The following is a 25,290-nucleotide window of genomic DNA, read 5'->3' as shown; positions in this document are numbered from 1 at the left end:
GCTTTCACTACAGTTGCAACACTATGCCATCTCATCTGTTACTTATCAGAGTATTATTACACTGCAAATATTGCTAATATTCATATTTTATTTCTGGGAGAGCAGATTGGTGGCCTTCTGCAAAACAGGCCTTTTCCCTTTCCCTTTCTGTATCATTTCCTTCTCCTATCATTTCTGTAATGATAGCGAGTATTATAATCCACATAAGACCCACATAACTCAATAAAATTCATTCTTAAAATATCACATTTTATATTGTCATCAGTCTATGAACTGCAGTGCACACACCACTGAATCATAGAGGGAAATAGCCTAAATTTTAATTTCAGGAGTCCCTTGGAGCACCAGGTGGATGTAACATCAGACCACAATTCTAGCTAGTGGCATTCAGCTATACTTTCAAGTAACCTTCAAACCCATTTGTCACTTGACTCTTCCCCTATTTTTATATATATATATAGTCCATCTACACACTGAAGTCTTACATACATTCATCTCTGAGCAAAAATAACCATGACTTAATATTACCATGATTCATTTCAGTCCTTGAAATGTCACAACTGAAAGGGACCGATCTTTCCAGGCAGGGTAGGAGGTATATTGCTAGCTCTGTTATCTTCCATCATACAGATTCAATGGCAACAATTCTTTCATGAGAGAAGCAGTGAGCTGAAAATCCTGTGAGCCAGCAGCTGAACTGCATTGGGTCAGCTAGCACAGGAGTACTCATGTGAATCCAACAAATTAACAGCGACAAATAAATTTCACAGGCATTTTTGCACAGCATAAATTAAGACACTTCATTATTCATATACAAAACCATACAAAACGAGTTTGGAAATGAGACATATTGTATATGTCACTTGGATAACTCATCTGTGGGAAAGAGTGCCAAAATTTACCAACACAAAAGGTTGGTAAACTCAACACACAGTGGACATACTTCAATAACCCATCACTTGAAATGTGAAGAAAATTTCAATCGGGTTATCAGTGATTTCAAGGAAGATCATATCTGAGTTCAAGTATTCTGTTACGCATCAGAAAGTATTTTTTATTGTTGCTATACTAGTTTTTTTCCATGATTGTCTTTTGAAAGAGAACTTCTTATTCACTCCTATAGACACATAAGTTTTGTTTTGGTTATTCAAGCTAAGAGCCTAAAATTTTAAGATCGCTCTTAGTATACCACATGATGGAAAGCATTCATCCCTAACTGTAGATCCTAGTGCATGAGAGGGAGGAATTATGAGAGGAAAACAGCAAGAGGTATTATCTGTATGCACTACATAGGCCCACCAAAGAATTCATCTGCTCAGGAAAAAAATGTTTGCATCTCCCCTTCCCTCTGACCATGACAGAATTACTTCCCCAAGGACAAATTGGAGAATCATTACAGGTTTACAGGAGTAAGCTTTAGCCTAATAATAAAGAACTGAACAAAGACCTCACAGGTGAACAGTAGGGTGGGACACAAACAGAAACCTGATTAACAAAATCTTCCCAAAGCAACAAATCATTTGTTATACAAAGCAAATTCCCTTATTAGCCACTATGAAAAGCTTGTGCTATGCTAGCCATTTCAAAATTACTACAGCTTTTTGCCCCTCACTCCTCAACCTAACCTGTGCAAGTTTCCTCCAGAGACAAGATATCACCGCACTGACCGTGCTTCCTGTCATGCCAGAAACAAACATAGATGAAATTAATGTTGACCTAGGGATATCTCCCAGTTAACGATTACTTTTGAGACTACTGATCAATTAAATTTTCAGTGCAAGCTCTTACTGACAAACATAGATACTAAAGGACAGTTGTGACAGGAATACAAGTTTAGAGATTACTGGCAGAAAAAAGATGATTATTGTTTTAAATATTTCTAAGTTGTGCTTCTAACGAATTTGATATTTATGACACCAGTAAACTACTGAGCTTATCTAACTGGCTGTTATTATATTCTTTTTATTTTGTCTTTTCTTTAACATGTAATGATATGGGGTGTCAATGAGCCACCCTTTGCAAATGCCTTTCATTTTCACATGGAAAAAAGCAGGCTTCTTTCTGAAGATGGGAACATTCCTTTCCCCCACCCACCAGTTTGATTTATTACTTCTAATCAAATGTCAGCATTAAGTTGTTTCACCTGGTTTCTTTTTTTAGCTTTGTAGCAAACCGAAATCAGTCCCTTGTCAAATTGCACAGCTTGGCACAGCTGTGCCAGAATTTCACTACAGGTGGGAACTTATGTGATTACAGACATTTGTATCATCCACACAGACCGTGGTTTTCCAAGACACCAGTGAAATACTCTACACAGAGGAAAAATAAAGCACTAATCTTTTTTACACACACTAATCTTTTTTACACAGGAAAAAAAAAAAAAAAAAAAAAAAAAAAAAAAAAAAAAAAAAAAAAAAAAAAAAAAAAAAAAAAAAAAAAAAAGAAAGATCCATTTAATATTCTGTCCATGCCTGCATCTCTTTTCTTTGGAGAAATCAGGCAACAAGCACCCCATTTGGGGTTCTCAAGGGACAACACTGTAAAGCCATTGACAGCATACTGCCTTGGGAATCCAAATGACTACGCACTCATGATTTAACATGCATGAATTACAATCAAACAAAACACTGAAAACTATTTCCTGATAACGAAGAAAGGAGTGTATTCATATACATGCCTTGGATCAGATCCACAAATATATTCTCATGGAGTTATGCTAGATAAAGAACAATCTCCCCCACCTCCCCCCTACTATATCTATATCTATATATGACTAAAATTTGAAATAACAGGTTTTTAGAACTGGTCTGACGGAAACTAGCTAGTGCATTTATGTTCGTTCTCCTGTGCAGCCATATAGCCACAGAGATGGTGGGCGCTGGGCCAGCTGTTCACAAACACAACCTCCTCTCTCCCACTCTCGCAAACGTCCTCCTTCCACTCTTAAAAAATGTCTCCACCACCTCTGCGCTGATCTGCTCTCGGAGGCAGAGGTGTCACTTTGCGCAGTGGTCTGTGCCTGAGCAAACGTCACCAGTATCAGCCACAGAAGTTGGGTCTGGGCAACTCTGATCTGCAGTTCACCAAAAGCAATCTTTGCCCCGCACCCGCTGTGGTCCAGCTGTGTCATCACACCCTCTGTGCTAACATTAACTCACTTCTAAAGATACGGAAAAGGAAGATCTGGATTCCCTCCCAGCTTTCAGGTTCCAAAAATGAACGGATAGCCGCACAGAAAGAAACAAAACATAAAATCGTACTTGAAATGACAAGAAATTTGCTACAGTACAATTAACAATTTTATAAAAACTTATAAATGTTATGAAATCAGAAAAATCACAGTAATTTTTACTTTAGACGAGATTATCCTTTTAAAACTTGTCTTTCATGTATATTTTTCTCTCTGCTCACAAACAATACTTCTAACCCACCATTCAAATAAAATAACAAATGGTTATAATCCTCTTCTAAAATTCTAGATAAAAATCAATGCTGGCTTTCAGTAACTGTAACTAAAGTAACTAAAGCCCTCTGCAGCCCTTCCTCATGATCAAAAAATAGAAACTTCTAAATCTCGAAAAAGATTACAGTATTTGAAAAACTTCTGGCACGGTTGAACTAGGAAGTGTTAGAGATTTCTTTATTCAATGTGAGTTGTGCTTTTAATTAAAAAGAAAAAAGTATTCAGGCAAGTAATCAGACTTCCGGATGCTTCTCCAGAACAAAAGTCTAAATGTTGGGGTTCATTCGTGCATTAGTGGAAAGAAATTATTTTTTTAAATGACTGAAATAACCTCCATTTCTAAGGAAAGCTGGACCATTTGCTCAGTTACTAGATCTGTGACGAATGAGCTGTCACTGAAATGTGTAATATACGATCTGCCTCACTGAGCATTTCCCTTTCGTTTGAGAGAGTGCCTAAATAAACGTTGTACTCTACTAAGTGCAGGGCCTGCACAGCGTCAAAGTCATGGCTGCAGTGGGCTCCTGCTGGAGGCACTCCAAAGCCATGGCTCCTCTCCCTCCACCAACGTTCAGAGGACTTGCGCTTATTAAACATGACGACCTTTCTCAAACTGAAATTACCCAAGCACCTGATGCAGAAGCACTGTAGCATCATCTTAGTTGAAGGAGGAATCTCCCCAGCTCCCAGCAACAGGCTTGCCACCATTTGAATCTCTCCCAACGTGGTCACCTTTGGCGGTAGAGCTTTAAATAGCACCGTATGACTAACTTGCTATCATATCGTCAACATGGCTATTCCCATTCCAGCGAGTGCGGGAAACAAAGCAAGCATAAAATACGAGCAAAATGACTCAATAGCTGGTACCCTACTGCAGTCGGCTTTGCAAGTAAATCACTGCACACCAGCAGCTAACACCGAAGGTCAGCTGTTCTGCGGCTTGAGACACCAATCATCTTCAAAAAGGGTGGCCACAGGAAATACATAGTTAGACTTTTCATTTGCAGTCACGTACAACAGCGGGAGGGAATGGCTGATGACATACGCTTACTTTCCTTTCCCGTAGATCAGCTGGGAGAAGGGGATTTCTCCTTTGTGCATTGCACAAATGAGTAGGATTCAAACAAGCTTCAGTGAGCACGCTTCGTGAAATACAACACCAAAACCGAACCAGAATACAGACCTCCTGGTTGCATCTAGTCAAAATACATGATTCAATCAGAGAAACTAATAGTGCTGAGGGCTAAATTCAAGCAGGTACCAAGACTGAGTCCATAAAATAATGAATACGCATGCAAGTCTGTATTTACATTAGCAAATTTACATGTGCAAATGGACAGCAGTGTGCATTTACCAATTACGTTCACACATGACTATCTTTGGCTCCTTTTGAAAAGATACCTATATTTCTCTTGATAAATCCTGGCCAAAGGCCTAGGCCAGTTGGAACTGCCTTTGCCAGAAACTGTGGACATAAAATACTTTCCAGCTGGTACTCAGTTCCTCGCAGAATCAAGCCCCAAAACAGGGAGTTCTTGTTGGAGTTTCTACAGTGAAGCTACTGATGGTTATGATGATCAAATAAGCAGTGCAGCCCAAAGGCTTGTTCACAAGCTTAAAGGAAAAGCACTGTAACTGCAAACTTGCACAGAATAACAGCTTATTTAGCTTTCAGTAAATGAAGTGTTCTATCTAATAGATTTTTTTTTTCTTCCTCTGATGGCTAAATGCTTCCCCTATTACTAACGTGTGAAATGATCTAGAGTATTAGTGTTTGCATTATGCAGTTACTTGCACAGACCTTGGAAAAACGACGGCTTCTGGCAAAACTTACTGGAGAAAAAAATTTCCAGATAGAGATTTGACTTAAGGCATTACTGTTCAATGAGGAGTGGTTTGGGCAAGATCTTATTTCCACTTTTGCCCTGCAAGAAAATAGGCAATGACTAGTAAATGAGTTGGAAATTATTACTATAATTAACATGTCTTCAAAGCAGCCGTTGGAAATTGTGCATGCGGCAACAAACTAATGAAGCTCCAGTTGCACAAAAACAAAAGGTCACAACAACCTGAGGGAAGCCAGGGTAGAAGCTGTTTCAGGGAACTTTTCCCATATTGAAGGCAGACTCTGAAGAAGATAGTGACAACGCCATCCTGCCCTGCATATTTTCATTGTCTCGACAGCGAGTCTCCCAGTAATGAATGCCTGGTGCTGTCAGCACACATGGAGGCATTTGGAAGTCCTTGCAGAAAAAAGAAAACAGGAGGTACAGGGGAGGGGGAGTTTAGGATGAAGCCAGAAAAACGCAGCCAGCAAAGTATACTGGCGACATGAAGAGAGATTTGTTTGGCCAAATCTTGATTTATTGTGTAAATAATCACTCGGCCAGTGTGCACTAATTACATATGGCATGCACTGAACAATTCAGTATGAATCCTTTTCAAATGGTACAGCTCAGGTCTGCACTTTAGTTTTTCTCTCAAAAGGAAGATTATATTCCTGTGTGTCTCTCAAGAGTACTTCAATCCAATTGTTCGCTGCCTTCAAATTCTGCCTGCTTTTGCAGAATAAGAGGAAAATATCTTCATACAGATTCTCCCTGTTTACTTTTTTATGAAAATAGGAATCAAATTCATATTAAAGGTTCTAATTGCATTCTTTCTAAATAAGCAGCTAAAAAGAAATAATAGTTGGAAAAGCACAGCACAAGCATATTGTGTACAGGTTTTACACAAGCGCCCACACACATATTTCTGCCATGACACCCACTTTTCCACATCATTCCTAATTTGCAATGTTCTTGTTGCTGGGCCTGATCCAAATCCCCCTGCAATGAACGTAAGTTTTTCGGTTGGTTTCAGATTGCCTGGGATTCAGTCGAGGCATTTGGCCTATAAAGAGCATATCAGGAATGCTGGCTCAGGAGCGGGAGGAGGATGTGAGGGCTATTTTCACAATGTTGATAAACAACCAAGCATACAAATGATATCTGAAATTTCAAGTTGTATTGACGAGAAAGCAAGAAGTATCCTTCTGACTGTTCTTCGTATGCAACAAAGTGATAGCTAGTTCCAATTAACCCTTAAATCCTTCTTAGAACAACCTAAGAATAGAATTCTGTGCCTATTAAAGAGCCAGTTCATTCCATTATTTTAGATTTCCTTACTTCCATTTTATTTTTGTGATCCCAAAAGCCATTCCATCATTCCTGGCAGGTTACTAATCAGGCTGTGGGGTGAATCCCATTGAGCAAGACTGAAATTCTTAAATAAAAGTTCCTGGATACTAAGCAGCAACTTACTCAAAAAAGGGTTATTTAGCGTGCACTACTCACTCATCTCTGTTCTTTCTGTCTTGAAGTGAATATCTGATTGATATCCTTTTTTAAATCACCATCATTAGCAGTTAGTGGTAATGAACTAAACAGGATTTATCACCCTCCCCGTTTTCTGCTCTGAGTAACAAAAGAAAAATTTACATCATCTTCAGCTTTGGTCAGTAAATATTGAGGACGCAGAGGAAGCCTACTAATGAGGCTTTCATTTTTGCCTCTTAATCTCTAATATTTTCCATAGTGAAAAAACACCAGGTGTGATTTTGCTTTGATGTGCTTCTTTCTCTTACACCTCTAGTAAGTTATTCCAGTGATCTGAGTATATTCACAGAGCTACCCTTTACTACCTACTCTGTCCATGAAAGTGATCCACTTGCATGAAGCTCAAATGGTATAGCACGTACAGCCAATTCCACTGTAACAGATAGCATGCCATCTGTTAACTGCATTTGAAGTCTGCAGTGGGACGTACTATAATCTTCTTTAAAATATCTCTGGGGTTACTTTTACAGGCCTGGAAAGATAAGGGAAAAATATTTCTTCCTTTGGAAGTAACACTGCATGTATCTTTCTTTTATGGCAGGGCATGGGGCAAAGGTATATATAAAGCAGTGGATGTTTACAAAACTCACATCACCTCTTAAATCTTTGTCATGTCTGGGACTGTGAAAAATGCCTAGTTTTCTGACAAACACTTCATATTCAAAATGAAGTAACTGTTCAGACAAAAATCAAACTTCAGTAGACAAAATTATACCAGTTCTGTAATGCTGGAATTTTGCATTTGCAAATAAGAATATTTATAAAAGCAGAAAGTGCTCTGGACTCAAATGCCAAGCTTTCATTAAACTTTGTGATTAGTTAGGACAACAGTAACTCTTTCTGGGGAAAAAAAAAAACAAACCCACACCCCCCCCTCCGAAAAACAAACAAAACCAAAACAAAATCAAAACCCATCACATCTTTTGTAAGTTATTTGGTTGTTTTACTAGATATTTTATTTTAGGAAAAGATTTAGAGAATACAATTAAATTACTTTGTAAACTCTAGAAAGCAATTAGGAGAAAAAGTCACAGGACTGTGTCAAAAACTATTGCCTGATGATTTAGGGTAAACCAGCCCTCACAGCAGACTAACAAAATGATTCATAACTGAACGTTAGCATTGTCTGTTTTCCAAAAAGTTTTCTTCCCCCACTGGTAAATCCAAAGACACCCAAGAAAGTCGATCTCATAAGAAAATCCAATAATACCTAACATCTATCTTTCCCCTCTTGCTATTTTATAAAGCAATTTGCTTGTTGTTGTAGTTTCTTAGGAAATGTGTGTTTCCTTTTTCTCAGAAATGGACCAGGGCTGGCATGTAGATCCCTGATCCCTCCTACTCCCAGCAGTCTCTATAGGTAATAATTACATGGAAATAGCTTAAGTCTTCCTACGTCACGTTCTGCTCTCATACAGCAAAAAGTCCCTATGCTGAAAAGCTTTACTGGAAGAACGAGTTCCCACACAATTTCCTCAGCTAGTCTGCTAAGGGTCCTTTAGCCTCAAACAAGTCAAAAGAGAAGACCTTCACGACTGCAATATTAGTACTATAAAAGCAATCCAAGCATGCTCCTACTCCTCTCATAACCCATTAATCTGCTTCTCTTTCATTCAGCTTTGTTGAAAGGTACAGATTGTATTTTACATCACTTTTTCATAAAATGCCATAATTCAAGGTTGACTGAAGCCCACGCTATGAGTTTTAACTGGGTGTTTCTCAGCTTGGGTCAGTTGAGAAGCATTCACGCATCTGTAACTCCGTTAACTACATAGCTGTTAAAGCAAGGAGGAGTTTGGTTCATGTTGTAACAGATGCCCTTTCAGATTTCCTTTATTCCAGCAGAGAAGTTGAACACTGCCAGCAGCTTACAGCCTTATTGGGCAATATTGTAATTTGGACTGTTATCTTCCACTGAGAAAAGATTCCACATTTTATGACACTGTCCATTAAAAGCTCTCTAGAACAGTACTATGGTATTTAAGACGCATGAAACATTTTGATAAGTAACAGTCACTTCTGTTGAGTAACTATTTAGGAAAAACACCAAAGGTTACCTAGCATTTCAAGAACAAAAATCCAGGGTTGATGGTGTTACCTTGACAGGAACGGGATAGCCATCTAAACAAATTCCTTATGGGCACAAGCTATGAGCATAGATGCCAAAGCTGACTCTCTGATTACCTTATTTTTAACAGGAAATTTAAGGAAATCATTAACAAGTGATGATGTTATAACAGATGATCACCTTGCTGGAGAAAGCCAGAGATTTTACAGCATGTTTAGAATCTGGGCGGGAAATGCATCAAAATGATTTTACTCAATCCAACCATGAGATAAGCCATAGAGGGCTGACTTCTTGTATTTTGTATCTACTAGTACAGAGTGCATGGGAGAGGGATAGGAGTAGGACTCCTCATCTCCTGTAGCCTGCAGGCTACAGTAACGGCTGGAGTGCTTCTCTATTGTTCCACACCATGAGAAAGCTTTCATTTCCATGCTCCGGCTCCTGCAGGTTTGAACAAGTCGTGCTTCTGTATCTAAGAGGATGTTTTACCTTAAACCACAGAGTCAAATCTTCAGGTACATTACACTGAGATTTGCAGTTTGTCAAATGAGGATTGATTCATGAATGTCTTCTGATTACAACTCTCTTGTAAACATGAAAAAAACCCCACCCCACTAGGAAGCCCTAACAAGATATTCCTATCTAAAAATCATCTAATTCTACATAAGCATTATTTTCTTTTAACATCTCTGAGAACAAAAAAAGAAAAAAAAAAAGGTAAACCAGTAAGACAATCGGAGAAAAAAAAAGTGTATCTACTGTTTCAGCACACTTTATTTATAAAGTGTTTATAGCTCAGGTCAGCTCAGAGGTGCACATAGAGATCCCTGTGAATCATGCAGAGGCATCTATTTTTAAAGCTATTGGGGAATACAGAAATATCTTCCATGTTTCCATCTGGAATTGTTTTTAGAAATGCCATCTAGAGGGGCAATGCAGAAACATGCTGTCAAAGAATAAACAGTGTCTTTATGTAAGGCAATTAATTCTCCAAATGCAGTCCAATCTGTGAATGGCTGGTAAACAAATGGGGTAACTGCCAGTATAAATATTTATTTGGGAACAGAGGCAGCTTCAAAACAAGCAAAAGTTTGTCTCAAGCAGTTAGCGTGTGCACTCTGCAGAGAAGGAACATGAATCGCTCTAAGCAAACGCTCACTGGGGCTCTGCATGTGAATTCCAAATATACAGGAACATTTTAAAGACTTTAGTGTTATTAACAGTTCAGCAAATTGATCACCATGACTTTTTTTAATTCCTCCAGTGACATTTAATATAAGCTGTTATTAAAGCAAATAAAGTCCAGAAAGCTATTTGATCCACACTACTTACACTAGAAGATCCACTAAATGACATGAAGATAATAGTGCATAGAGAGAACGTAAACATTAGTCACCAACTAGCAGCTACGGCCATTTGACATTTTACAAATCTTAACTTTTTAAGTTTTAAGATTTTAACTTTTTAAGATTTAATTTAAGATTTTATTCTAAAGGGGAAGTTCTAAGGAAATAATTATATATTCCTAGTTTATGGGACAACTTTAGAATGAGCTAACATTTTCATTAATAAAATATTGCTGTAATTTTTAAATTTTAAATTCAAGAAGGAAAACATGATAATGGTACTTCCTCTACTTGTTCAAGTACAATTAAATTGCTTTGATTATAAGTAGCAAAAGTAGTTACTGGATATGACATACTAAAATGGTAAAATGTAGCCTTCTGAAAGGACAAAAGCCAGTCTATGAATGGGGATTTTTTTTGTCCATGCAGCATATTCTAGATCAACTAACAAGCAAAATAAGATGCACTCCAACTATGGAACAGAAGGGAGCTCTCACCCTAAATGTTATTGAAATTATCCTTTGGCTGAAGCATTAGGAACCACGTGGTTTTAAAGCAGAAATCTTCAGCTAGCCAGTATTTAGTCCCTGTGGTCAGAGCACGTTGACTGGCTGACAACTGTCACATCCAATGTACCACTGGATGGTCACATTTAGTAAGAAGTTATGCCAAGATAAAAAGGCATGTCGTTAAAGAGCCTGATACTGCAAGGTGCTGAGCCTACTGGGAGTGCAGGACATGCTGTGCCTGCCATGGCTGAGGTCAAAAAACATAATTATTTCCATAGATCCTGAAACAACTCTACTGAATCTCTTGAATACATAACACTTGCAGAGGAACATGTTTGCTCCACAAAAACTGAATGCAGTATCAGAGTAAATTGCCATTGGAGAGGGGTAAAGTTAGCTAGCTCGAAATACGGCACTTCCTTTATTCCCTTCAAGCATTTCAGTTTCTGGCTACGTGACAGGTTATTTTTTCAGTCTGTCTCTTCACAATATTTTATTTCTTATGTAAATGAGATCCAAGTGTTATGTGGAATTTACCTACTTCTCACAGTTCTAGTCTCACTTCGAAGCTTTCTGTCTCAGTATACTTGAAAGAGAAGATAATTATCATAGAGGATAACAAAAACTGATTCCCTTTCGAAAGGAATGGGAATTTTAAAACAGGCTTTACTGTGATGAGAAATTCTGAAGTAAGGGCCACGTCCATCTGCCATGCCTGATAATTCAGTTACTGGTTGGTGACACAATATACCACCTCTGCTTTCCTACATTAGAATTCTGAATCCTCCAGAAAAGCAACAAAACAGAAACACGCAATGAAATGCGTAACATTCAGAGATATCAGGTTCCATCCCTGTAAGGTTTGTTTTCTAAGAGAATCAAAAACCAAAGAGAGGTTTAATTTTTTCCTCATAGTTTAAATAGCTGAGATTTTACAATAGCCTGTACCTACGAAATTAATGCCTGAGTGGCAAAAGTTTTGCCATTCTCTATAGCAAAAATCTCAAGTTGCGATTTGCAGTCACAAAACCCCATAACGATGACAACAAGAAAACCACAACAAAACCCTCTTCAGAACCAGACAATATTCTGCTGTGAACTGAATCTCACAGTGTTGGTTGTCACGGAACCCGACCTTAAAACGAATCTGCAGCACGTATCTGCACCTTGGCTTGTTACAGCCTGTTCCATTCAGTGTACTGACTGCTCTCAAGTGACTGATAGGAGAAAGCGATAGGTGTCCTTGGTAAATACTTGGTGGTGTTAATCTAAAGGAAAACCCTGGGCTAAAAAAAATTTCATTAAGTCTCTTTAGCTGTTAGACTCTCTGAGCTGACAAGATATTTCCAACCAATAAAATTACTGTGATTTTTTTAACAGCTGTGAGATGCAACAGTAAACAATTTGAAAATGAACAAATGCTTTCAGCCCTCAGAAGCTGTGAGCCATCATGGTGGTTATTTTTAAATGTAAGTCCATGAAATTACTTGTTATGAAGAACAAAGGATTGATATGTACTTTTGAAAGAAAAATCTATCTACTGTCATTTTTAAACAGAACAAAAACCTACAGGGAGGAAGATTGTGCAGCAATAACAAACTCCTTCTCACAATCATCAGGTTACTTCATAACATTCATAAAATTTCTTGATGAGGGTTAACAAGGAACAACCTCCCAAGCTTAGCAGGAAATCTCTACTGCACATTTTTCCTTCAGCAGAATGTCAAGAACATACTGTCCAAAACCAAGAGTTTAATGACATTTGGTTAATGAATTTTAGTAACAAAAATATTTTGAAAATCAGAGGTTTAAAACACTAAGCAAAATTATCAAAAGTTTATAATAAATGTACTAGAGCAGTCAAAGGTTTGTTCTGATGTTATAAAAGCTCTTTCTTTCAAGGTAAAAAAGTATTCTTGGAAAGTGGGAAAACACTGTCAGTTATGGAACAGCCTACTCCAGATAAGAACAGAAAATATATTGTTCATGTATTCCTTGGAAAGTTTGAAAACACTGTCAGTTATGGAACAGCCTACTCCAGATAGGAATACAGAAAATATTGTTCATGTATTCCTTTTATTTATCAGCTTTAGACATCCACTGGGGAGAGCTAGGGAGAAGGAAGGTAATTTTGAAAAAGCTGAGAGGGTTTATTTACACACTGCATGATGCACTGTATTGATTTCTGCCTTGTATTTAAATTACAATGTTATTTTATTCTAAAGCTCTCATTTCAGTGAAATTAGGCACGTTGAAATTCATCATGAATCTGTGGCTATCTAGGAACTAAACAGTGAGGTAAATGTCTTTACCTAGCCATAGTGTACCTATGTTATGTTACAGTGCATAAGGATAAAGATTCTTCCTAGCTGTAGGCTATGTTAATCTACTACTGTTAAATTACAATATAGAAGTTCTAATAAAGGAAGTTCTAGCAAAACCACAAATGTTAAATCCTGACCAAGGTCCTGAAGTGGGATGGAAAAGGAAAGTCTTGGGGCTTTCCTCTAGCACAGCACAAAAAGGTATCTAAAATTTCCCCCACAATATTTCAATAAATTACTCCTGTGATGTTCCTGGGAAAAGCACATGGTCAGAGAGGCTCACTATTTCACCTGCTTGTAAAAAAATAAAAATGTATGTTATATTAATGACTTTGTTTTCTATTATACTGATGCCTCTAAAACCCACCCCCTGCCTAACACAACTCCTTCAGAAGTACCTGAAGGCTGTATTGGTTTTTTTAAAGAGGAAATCGGAAACTTTGCATCAAGTAGAGCACATGCCACTACAAAGAGGTTGCTATTTATTGTTATCTCTGAGAACAGCCACATAAACTAAACTAGTAAAATTTATTTTACTAGCGTTATATGACAGCAATGCTATCACTTAGCTGTATTGCTAGGCAAGCTACAAATCTGAAGTTTTTCAGTCTGGATAATGACTGGTCTCTGAAATAATGAGGAGTAATAGTTTGATGACAACCATTGTGCAAGTTCAAACACTGAATAGAAACTTGTATGACCCACAAGAGAGGAAGGATCAGACTCACATCTGGTCTCAATATGTTCATGAAGTAGAGATTTGCACTCACAGCAGGTCTAGAGGCTAAATTTGCAAATCCCTCCCCACTGGAAGAAAACTGTTTTTCTTATCTGCCTCTCATAGTATTTTCTCCCTTTAAAACTGGTTCCTAAAATGTAAAGAGAAGTTAAAGCACCGTTGCTATTCTTTATTCTAGTCTTCACAGTTCTAAAACAGATGTCATACCTCTCCCTAGAACAGAGACTATGGAAATGCAGCTGGAAGTGGAATAAAGATGTAAACAAAAAATGAGCTCAGAAGAGGGATTATGAACTGAATTTGGTGCTCTAGGAAAAAAAAAAGCACAGCCAGCCAATGTGCTGTATTGAAATTCCATTAGACTGGGAAGATAGGAGACTAGAGTTCATTTCAGCGCTAATGGAAATTGAAGAGCCAAGTCTATTGGAAAACATGAATTCAGCAGTTTTTCTGTTGCTTGTTTTTCTCTCGGCCATATTCCAGTTTATTAGTATATATCAGAGTTTCTCCTAACAGAGTATGTTTTGCATTCGAATCGGATTGAGGAAGGTAGGGTCTTCCTAATTCAGGATACAGAGCTTCTTTCTCACATTAGAAATGTTCCGTAATCTATCTAATATTTTTACTTCAAACATAACAAAACAAATTTTGGTGAATCTTTCTTTCTATGTCTTTATGGACTTATTTATATTGGAGTGTTTGTTTGTTTAGTTGTTGTTATTATCATTGCTCTCTCCTTTCCTCTAGTGAAGGAGGAACAGGAAAGAAGGGAACATTAAAAAGAGGTTTTGTTTTGTAAAAGTGATTTGGTTTTTTTATGTATTTGAGGGAAGTTTAAAAAATAAAATAAAATACTAATCTTCACATGCTTCCAGAATATTTCTTAAAGCTATGTAAAATATATTCTCCAAAAGAAATTCACTTGACAGATACAAACCAGATGTACCAACTAACGAAAAGCTCAAGAAGAAAAAGTTAATTTTCACACAAATTAATTAAATATATTCCTAACTATTGTAATATACAAAAGTTTTGTCAGATTTGTGTTGTTTTAAATTACCTCTGCTACATGAAGGTATTCATGAAAGGCAAGCTTCCTAAGTTTCAAACATACGTGCACCTACATTGTTCTATTAAACTGAGTGAGAATATTTATGTCAGTGAAGTTTCTTCTGTGCTGATGTTTGTAGGATTCTGACCTAGTAATATCGTACAGTATGGTATAATAAAACTATTATTCTGAAAATTTTTCAGTAAGAAAATAACTGCATTGAGACGAATTGATATATTCCCAATATTTCCTAGTTTCCTGTAGCTTGTCCAAAGTCTGTACTCAGGATTTTAATTTTCAGTCCCTTTGTGCTGGAAGCAAGATCTATCTAGTCACACTGAACACTTACTTGTCAACTACTTCTGAACTTATTTGCCAGTTTAATCAACTTTGCCAGAAGCACAGTACCTACAAATTCCATGAAAACAGGAAACCAATGAGACATTAAAAGGCCATACTATTACCTTTGTACTAACTGGAAAAGGCTGCAGCACAAACCCATGCCTTATCAGACAATCCACAAAGATCAACTAAATGATAATTTTTCCTTGAGCACAAAAATAACGCAAAAGTAGTATAGCAGTAATATAAACCTATGTCAGGAAAATAAGCTAACATTCATTTCTTCAGCTCTTTGTAGACAGCGAGTTTAGATTTTGCTCTATGGTAGTGGGCAAGTCCACAACCTATTTATAATCCAATTACTTTTAGAAAAATGTCCAAAGCAGCAACCGAGAGTGATCCAACCCAGAGGAGCTTAACATGTAGAAAACTGACAGACTAAGATACGACATTGTTGTGGGTGTACACATTAAGATTTTCCTCGTATTTTATAAATTAGTATGACAAGAACAAATAGAATGGACAGAACAGTAAATAAAAGAATGAAAAACTTCCAAGTGATGTTAAAATATATTTGGAGAAAGACAGATTTCTAGGAGGAATCCTGCCCTCCGTTCCACAGAAATAACAGAGAAATTCTCTGCCAGTGTTTCCTCTTTATATTTTTACAAGTCATTTGTTGATTTTCTAAAAAAATGTTTGTCTAACAGCATCACTGGTACTTAGTCCACATCCTAAGACAGTTGTATCCACTTTTTGTTATAGATCCTACCTTGCCCCCCCATTCGGTCCCCAGAATCTTTAAGAAGAATTTAACCATTCCATTAAAAAAAAAAAAAAATATCTTTTTTTTAGAATTAGATTTTCTGTTCCACAAAGATATGTTCACAAATTACACAAGTTCAGGTTTAGACATGCGTAGCCTATGCATTTGGATAGCCCTATGTCTACATTTCTCCTACAGTGTTCAATAAAACAATTACAGTGGTTACACAATGGCCTGACCCAAGTGATAGGGTCAGAACTCAGATCCAGAGCTTTGGGTGCATCCGTAGGGTAGCTCACAGCGACTCTTCCACCTCACGTGCATTCCCACATAGCTCAGAAACAGGGGGAAAATGGTTCTAAAGTTATAATGCAGATACAGCAGCATACATTTTACAGAAACAATTATAAACCGAACATAAACTCTTCCTGTATATTTCTGTCTAAAACAGGTAACATAATATGAATGGCTAACTTAAGGTCTAAATGTTTATCCAAACTTCATAGTGAGCATGAGGTTTTCTAACAGTTCATTATCGTTATATATGGAGTGTCATAACTTTTTTTAAAAATAGCCATCCTACAAAGGAGTAATTTACTACTATCATCTTGAGAGAACAGCATTTAGGTAAATCCTTTAGTGATAGGTTCACTGATCAGCACATTTTTCTGAAACATCCAGAGTGTTTGACTTGCTATAATCTTACTTATGTCATTAAAACAAAGTTTTGTGCCAATTTGAAGAAACTTCTTAAGACGTTCTACTGATTGTTCTTAGAGACGTCATGTAAAAGTTTATACCTTTTTGATCCTTTTTTTAATGAAAAATACCCACAGAAAAAGAAAATATTGCTTTATTTTTTTATTTGAGAGATGGTACAGTTTTCAGTGGTTATGAGTACAAAATGGCAATTTAATGCAGAAATTCCTTAAGCCACTTTTTTGTGCTTCATAGTCTTTTATTTAGAGAAGCAAAGGTAAAATGGCTCAGTAGCTCAGCAGGTTGGTGCACCTAAGTTATAATTGTTTTTCCTAGGCCCTATATCAGGGGCAAACAGCACAGGAATTAATAAACACCAGGAAGTAAAACTCCTTGCTATTGATTCACAAGCTACTTATTTGTAGCTTTACTATCCAGGAAAAACAATCAGTGCTACTATATGCCATGATTTCTGAAACATTTCTGTGTTTTCTTAAGAAAACACAAAGACGTAATTTTTAGACTGAGAAAGTAACTATGTCAGCGTATATTGGCTTTTATTGCAGTAAGTAAGAATGGTATATAATTTTTAGTTTTGTTGTATATCATGCAGTGCAGAAGCCATAAACACACTCCTTTTGACTGAAAAGGGCAGTGTCTTAGACTGCGGACAAAAAGAAACAATTTCATGAGAACTTCATTGTAATGAAACATAACTATTCCCCATGAAACTATCTATTTTGCATAGGTTTGGAAAGAATGAAGAACAAATCAGAATTAGAGAAAAGATTAAAGTGTACTTTATCTTAAGCAAAAGCCCAAGAGGAAGTATTCAATAATATGACATTGGTAGCATGATCTAAAAATACTGATAAACACATAGCAAAAGCAAGCCACACACTTTGACTAACCAGAAGAAACTCTTAGTCTGCACACATGTTAAGGAGATTTTTCCCATTTGGTAAAAGGCAAAAGGAATATAACTGAATTTCAGTAACTGTTCTGAATATCCTTCTAGAAAGAAGTCCCTTTTGTAAGACCAACAATTTAGAAAATTGTGACATACTGCCAAATCACCCCTAAATCAGCACACCTTCATAATCTGTACCTGACAATCCTGAGAAAGTAAGGTGAGCTCTCTGGATCATTTATGTTTACTTTTAGATATTGTGGAATATTTCCAATAGGGAATCTCCAGAAGTTTTGTAAAAACAGAAATTCTGACTTGTTACCAGGTTATTCTAAGCTAGCCAGCCCATCACTCACCCAGGAAGATCTGATTCCTGAAGGTATTGAGAACAAGTTAAAGACCAAATATAATTAATGTCACTTGCTCCACATCTTTATCAGGTCTTGGTAAATAAACCTTTTGCTTTTTTGAGGAAGATCGATTCGAGCTAAAGGCTGAAGAAAATACATCTTACAATTATACTTGCCATGTCTAGCTTTACCATTGCCATTCTGGATGAGGGTTACAAAAACAAGAATTGAACCAAAAAGCTCAGTTTTTCTTGCTTGTTTTATCAGTTGATTGGTTGTTCAGTATTTTTTTAAGCACAATTCACTTAAGGAGAAAACAGTAATATGTTCTGACTAAAGTTTTTCAATCTGAAAAGCATAGAAAACTTGTGGTGACGCAAATGCTTCCTACTTACTCATCTAATTAGAAATAAGCACTAGCCCTGTGCAGCTCATTTCTATCTCTTATAGTCTTTCATTCCCTCTGGACACATAAGATCTCTGACTCTCTTGTCTCTTTTTCCCCCCTAACTCTTTGCTCCCAACTACAAGGTGCCATCCTTATCCTAATGAAGTCAGTAGTAATTTTGACATTGACCTCAATGAGGTTAGGATTTCCCTTCTCACATTCCTTTTAAAAAGGACAATACAGTCTCAAACCAGAACACCCTCAGTGTTTCCACTATTTCTGACTCACTAATCTTTTTCTCCCTCTATCACAAATAGCAAGGCTTCATTGTATACAGTATCAAAACAAGGTGGGGGGGAACCTCCACAAGAGAGAAAGAAAAAGGCACTTCCTGAGGAAACCTTGTCTTTATTTTCTTTTCATCTGTGCTCCCTAGCAAACACCATAAAGGCACAATGGAATAAAAATCAGAATCACAAATAAAAGCTCTACAGCGACATCTATTCTTCATATGACTGTAGATGTTAACCACTCACATGGTTGGATACATTACATTATCATGTGAACAGTACATGCTTACTCATTTCTGAATTCCCGGCTTCAGCTTTGGGGATTTCCATGTTTTATTTCCTATTTTGCTTTCTATTTTACCTTGCCTATTCAGCAATTCTCAGCAAAATTACCATGCACCTAGTATATATGTTTGTTTTCTTGTGGTGTTGCTTCCATTATTTGTCTGAAATAATGAATCAACAGACACTGCCTGACAAACTTGTTGAGACAAATGCTGCTTTACTGAGTGAGTTGAAGGCAAACATCCCTATTGTCCCTAATTTACTGTCAAACCAGGAAAAAAAAAGCTCTACTCAAAAGGCAATGATTTACACCATCTTAAATAATACTCTTTCTTCTATATATGAAACCACTGTAATTTGGAATGTCTATGCATCCAAAAAAATCACATTGACATGACAAATATCAAGATTTTCCCATTAAGAGTAAAAAGTATTACTTTTACTTGATTCCTTTTCTCATCTGGAGGTGATATGAACAATGTTATGACTCGGTTTGTTGTCTAGTTCCTTGAAAAGCTGTTCTTACTCTCACTTTAAAGGCAAATGAATTTTGGAGAGTTCAGCCTAGACATTATAGGAAGCTGAAAGTCTTGATCAAGTCTTGTATAACATGGATTAATTTAGCATGAAGAACAGCTTAGTATGAGGTTCCAGGGTAGAAATTTCATTTCACTATGAGAGGATGTACTCTCTATGCCCAATATGCGTACCTTCTACCCTACCTCCAGCTTTCTCTCCCAGTCCTAAACAGCAGTAGTAATTACAATTATTCCACATTCCTAGACACTGGACAATTTGGCCATGGTAACAACATGCTTATTAGAAATTTAATCTGGACCACATTCTCTCAAGATTACGAGCAAGATCTTTAACTGCAACAGAAATAAAATGGACCTCAAAGAGGAGGAAAAAATATATGTCAGTTTCATGTGATGGACCTAATCTGACATAGGTGTCTCTGCGGCCTAGATGTAGGCACCAAAGCTCTGAAACAAAGAAAAATAAAAGGTGGACACCTTCCTCAGCTTTCCTAATGCCAGTTTATACAGCTGTTCATTTAGTTCCTGTGAATTTTGTTCAGCCTCTTCATTTTCCCCATGCTTTCTCCAGGAAGTTTAGGGATGCAGTTACCCTACTAGAAGCCAAGACAAAGTTAAGTATGCACAGCACGCTCACTGTTGCGGACCCAGCCCCACAACAGCTACTTCACTACCACCTGGGAACTCTGGAAGAAGGCTCAACTTCAGCAACTGTTCATCCAGAGGAGAGATTTCCATATAAAAAGGGCCTATAAAAAAGGCAGAACTACAATTCCCAATTTGGAAGAGCATTGGATCCTCTTATGCATTTTAATGCCAGCACAGTTCATTCAGGTCAGAACTTGCTGTAATGAAGATGCCTACTAGCAGCAATACATCTTTCTTTCATGTGAGAAGCACTCAGAGGTGCAAATTTTCTCTTCTCCTTTTTTACCCTCCATTTACAACTGTGAACCTTTTTGCTGAATGTTCTGTACAAACAAGAACAAATGTATGAGTGAGAAAGGATGCTTTTCCTTTCAGAGAAATCGGGGTCAATCTTAACCAAAAAGCTTCTGTGAAACTGCGAGAAATCGGGGTCAATCTTAACCAAAAAGGTTCTGTGAAACTGCGAAGGCCCCATCACAAGATCGCAGGGGCCCAAGCAACCCCCTGCTCTTACTGTGACTTACGCTGTTAGAGTATTTGGCATCCTGAGTCAGTACGATTCGACCCTGAGGTTTCCCGACTGGAGCTAGTTTATGTGGGAGTAAGTTAAACGTTTTTAATTCCTTTATAATAAAGAGTCTTTGGAACGAATTGTTACTGTTTTCTTGAAGGGCTTTTGGCCACTTTAACACAAAATGTTAGTACCTGGTATTTTGCATATGAGGAGGTTTAAAATGCACCCCTCAACCTACTGAGAGATTTACAGCAAAACCTTTTTTTTCTTAATGGCACTGTAACTGCCATAGGAACATATTGTAACTGTCAGTTGCAAACCACTGACACCAGATTTAACCTCCTACACAAATACGCATTGCAATTGCTGTTTCGCCAGACAAGACATAACTATCCAGCTAGCAAGAGAAAAACATTTAGTCTCTTAATTGCTTTCTGTACAAACTGTATAATTAAAGTTTTGTTCTGTAATTTGGTAATGAAAACAAACAAAACTATTTGTAATCCAAAAAACCAAACAGAATAAAATCAAAGGAGGAATGAAGGAAACGGGAGGGGAGGGAGAAGGCGGCAGTGTTTTAATGTATTTTTTCATTCATGGTGATATGCAGCCATAAGCTCTGTTCAGCCTGTTCTGGAAAGAGCATGATAACCAGCACTCGCAATCAGTTTTTTTGTAAGACGCAGAACAAATCTCTAAGGCCATGGAATCTCCCAGCACACTCCGAATTCTCCTTCTCTCCTCAGTCTAGTCAGTAAGAGCACTCAAAATTGGATTCAGGATCCGAAAGCCAGAGCCACCCTTTAGACGTGCAAAAAGCTTGTTAAGGTCAGTGGTGGAGCTACCTGAGGTGGGAGGGTGCTGGGGAGCGCCCTTGCTAGCAGAGGGCTCGGAGAAGTAACATCACAGCACCTAACAAATTTAGAATGGCAGTCTAAAAGGTCCAGTCACGGAGAGCGATGATCTCCCAAGGCCTGCACTGCAGCACAGATGTACCTCAGCCGGCAGCCCCCGGCCGCCAACTCCAGCTCACCACCATTTCCAAAACGAGGTCTTCAGCCCCGCTGCAGTGAAGGCGGCAGTAAGACTACCACTGACTGCCTCAGAAAACCACTTTATTTTTGCCCCCACGATGAAGTATTCCAGTATACAGCCTATTTAACAATTTCCAGACTGACATGCCTGTTCGATTTTTTTTTTTTTTTATAACTTTGGTGATTTCACTGCGAAAACAGAGATTGTATTTAGCTAGCAACACCAGTTGCCAAAGCAGCACATTAACGCCCTTTTCAGGAGTAAAGAGAGAAAAATGGAGAAATTCACATTGCAGTAAGGAGAGAACAAAATGAATTGAACTGAAATGTGTCCATTTTAAAAATCACCAGTGGCCAATGATCAGTTTTATTGGTAGGAAACTGGAACCACACTTCCAAAGTTGAATAAGCGCTAAGCACATTTACACAAGTGAAGTGCAACCATATGTGACTTCAAACAAACTGTGCTGGTTATGAGAAAAAACTTCATACTTTATTGTTTATAAAATATGACTTAATTTTTTTCCCAATGAAAATTCTTACCACTGGGAGTGGGGAGGGGAGAGAAGGGATAAGACGTGTTTTTTAAATGGAAACTTTTAGGTTCATTTTGACTACTTATTGTACCTGAATAATAAGAATATGCTGAAAATTGTAAAACAAATTGCTTAGCTGGCTTTACTGTTCATTAGGTGCTTCTCTGCATAATATTTTTTGCAACCATAGTGGCATGTGGCAAATACTACCTTTGTATAAGGCCTAACACTGGTAAAACTGGAATGGATAAGAATTATATAGTCTGACCATTCTCTTTTTACATAGATTTTTTTCTCATTAATAACTTGCTTAAGCTTTATTTCTTAAGTAATATAAAATAATGAAAACTTAAAGTACACCATCTTTTAGAGAGCAATAAAATATCAAATAGTACCTTATTTCTCCAATTGTCTCATTGGTGTCAGCACTGACCTCACAGAAGCAGGGAACAGGCTCAGCGGAAGACCTAAAAAAAAAAAAAGAAAAAAAAAAAAAATATAAATTAGGTTTATTGATAACATGCAATAGACTTAAAACCTACAGTAACAAAAAATGAACTGGAAGTCTCCTTAACTTTAATGGAAAAGTGTGTGAAATAAATGGTGAAATGGAGAGCTATCTGGGTTCTGCGGCACTACTACACATTAGAGAGTAGAAACTCTATCACCTTGGGTCCACAAGGGCAAAACATTAAATTATCCAAAATGCAGGAGAGACAAGTGTGACAATGTCTTTTCTTGATGTTTGTTTATTGGGGGTTTTTTGTGGGGGAAGGTGGGGAGTGTACAGAGGAAAGGTGATTTATAAAATCAGGTGATTTTATAAATCTCATTAATAAAAATTAAATAACTCAGTGGTGAGCAATTACATTTTGTCAAATAGCTATTAACACTACTGATTTTTCATGAAAAGATACAAGAACCACAAACCAAAAACCAGGACAGCAGCAGCATGGGAAAGAAGTAGGATGGGATTAGGGTCTGATATTGAAGTCTTAAACTCATTCTCCTTCCATATGGACAGCATTTTCATCACAGAAGGAGAAATTTTCTTATGCTGTAATATTTTTCCATTACTCTTATATGGCATGGTATTATCCAAAAATGGCTAAAACACTCCAACAGTACTTCTGCAAGCAAGAAAGTGCAGAACCATTACTGAAGAAGTCCTATGGTTTTGTGAGGGCTGTGGGACCAAGCTATGAAAAGAGAGCTCTACCATACCTAAAATAAAATAAAATAAAAATAAGTTAAAAAAAAAAAAGAGAGCAAAACCCAAAAAAGTCAGAAAGAGCCTGGCCTATTGAAGTGGATGACAAAAATCCTATAGGATTTTGATCAAAATTACTAATAATAGTTTAAAATGCTGTCACAGTATTACGATGTGTCAGAAACCTGCATTCCTTGCCCTCACTCTAAATTCTCACTGGCCTTCTTTGGGACGTCTGAAGATTAAACTAGACCTTACACCAAGTCATTCCAAGTTATTTGCTTTGATACAAGACATGGTGGAAATACTGACTTATGCACTGATTTGCTCAGAGCAATGTTCCCAAAGAAACTAATGCATAAGTAAAGGGAAAAGGTGCTGCCACACAAATACAGAGTCAGGAAGTCATAAAACAAACAAAAATCTAAAGGTCACAGAGAATAAATATTTTTCAATTTTTTGTGTATCAGTGCTGTATGTCTCCCTTTTAAACAAGAAGAATTGGAGATTCACATCAATGAGGTAAATTTGACACTGGAACCTATTTACAAACTACCAAAATGAACCTAAAACAAGAGTAAATTATTTCTTAACTGCTGGAGCCAAAGGACAGGGTGACATAGCCTAATGTCCTTAGATCCTTGCTGATGCACCTTATAGCAAGGGGCAAGCTATGTGGCTCAATGCAGGGGTAACTGCTGAAAAAATAGCACCTGTGTTTACGCACATCCAGGAAACACAACGGTGCTTCGGTGCTTTCAGTCTTTATACGCTCAGATTCAAAGGTTTAGTCATCAGCACTTCCACGCTAAACAGTGCTTCATGCATGGAGATGTTTGCTGAAGCCAGTGTAAGGGGGGAAACTGGTCTTCTGGATAATAACTCTCTGCTAGCTATTGTTCCCACTTCCAGAAACTGCAAGCTATTTATGATCAGATGTTGATAAACAAAATATAGATGCCTAAAATAATTACTTTAACCCACAGTCACTTGCAGTAAAAGAGGAAGTGTGTTAATGACCTTAGAATAATGAAGTTGTTACCACAAAAATACTTAATAATAGGACTACAAATCTAATAGTCTTCACTCTATTCACAAGGGAGCTTTACTTAACAGAGACCAAGCTAGGGCTTGGCTTAGGATTTTATTATTGTGGAAAGCAACGGGACATATTCAGTAAGCACACAGGGTGAGGAAATAGAGTTTCATGTCACATCCACAATAAACTGCACCACAGAACAGATACTCTGGGTTTAACTGAGATACTGAAATTAGTTTAAACAACAGGCAGTGCGACTTACTACTGCAGTCTGAGCCTTTCTGTGTGACTAAACAGTGAATTAAATAATGGTTTCCTTCTGAAAAGACACCACTTATGGTCACCCATAAAAATATTGCTGGCTTTCAGCTACACATGCCTGTACTGAAAAAAAGACATAGCCGATAATGAAAACATTCATTTATCATATTTTATGCATTGCTTCAGTTTGTATACAGTATGACAGAATGGGTTTACAATGATAAGCAAGAGGATAATGTGGTGGTAGGACAGTGATGTGTCAAACATTTCAGTTCCTTGTGCTTAGAAAATAGGCAACCACAATATCTGTGGCAATCAGCAAACTTCTGGAAGGCTTCAGAGAAAGGGAAAAACAATAGAAAGTTTGTAAAACTGTCACTATTTTCTCAACTGAATAGTGTACAAGTATACTGAAAATATATATCACTTCCACCATCTTTACTTTTCACATCAGATCAAATTACCACGATGTGAATTTCTAATGTTAAATTTTGTTATGAATCTAATCTTTCTTTTGCAGATCAGCATCTACATTAGCCACATAGACTTAAAAATTAATCAGAGTAGCTAAGCTGATCATTATTATTAACCAAGCTTACATT

This window comes from Aptenodytes forsteri, unplaced genomic scaffold, assembly GCF_000699145.1.
Source record: "Aptenodytes forsteri isolate BGI_AS27 unplaced genomic scaffold, ASM69914v1 Scaffold195, whole genome shotgun sequence".
Classification (NCBI taxonomy): domain Eukaryota; kingdom Metazoa; phylum Chordata; class Aves; order Sphenisciformes; family Spheniscidae; genus Aptenodytes; species Aptenodytes forsteri.
This window is presented reverse-complemented; position numbering follows the sequence as displayed.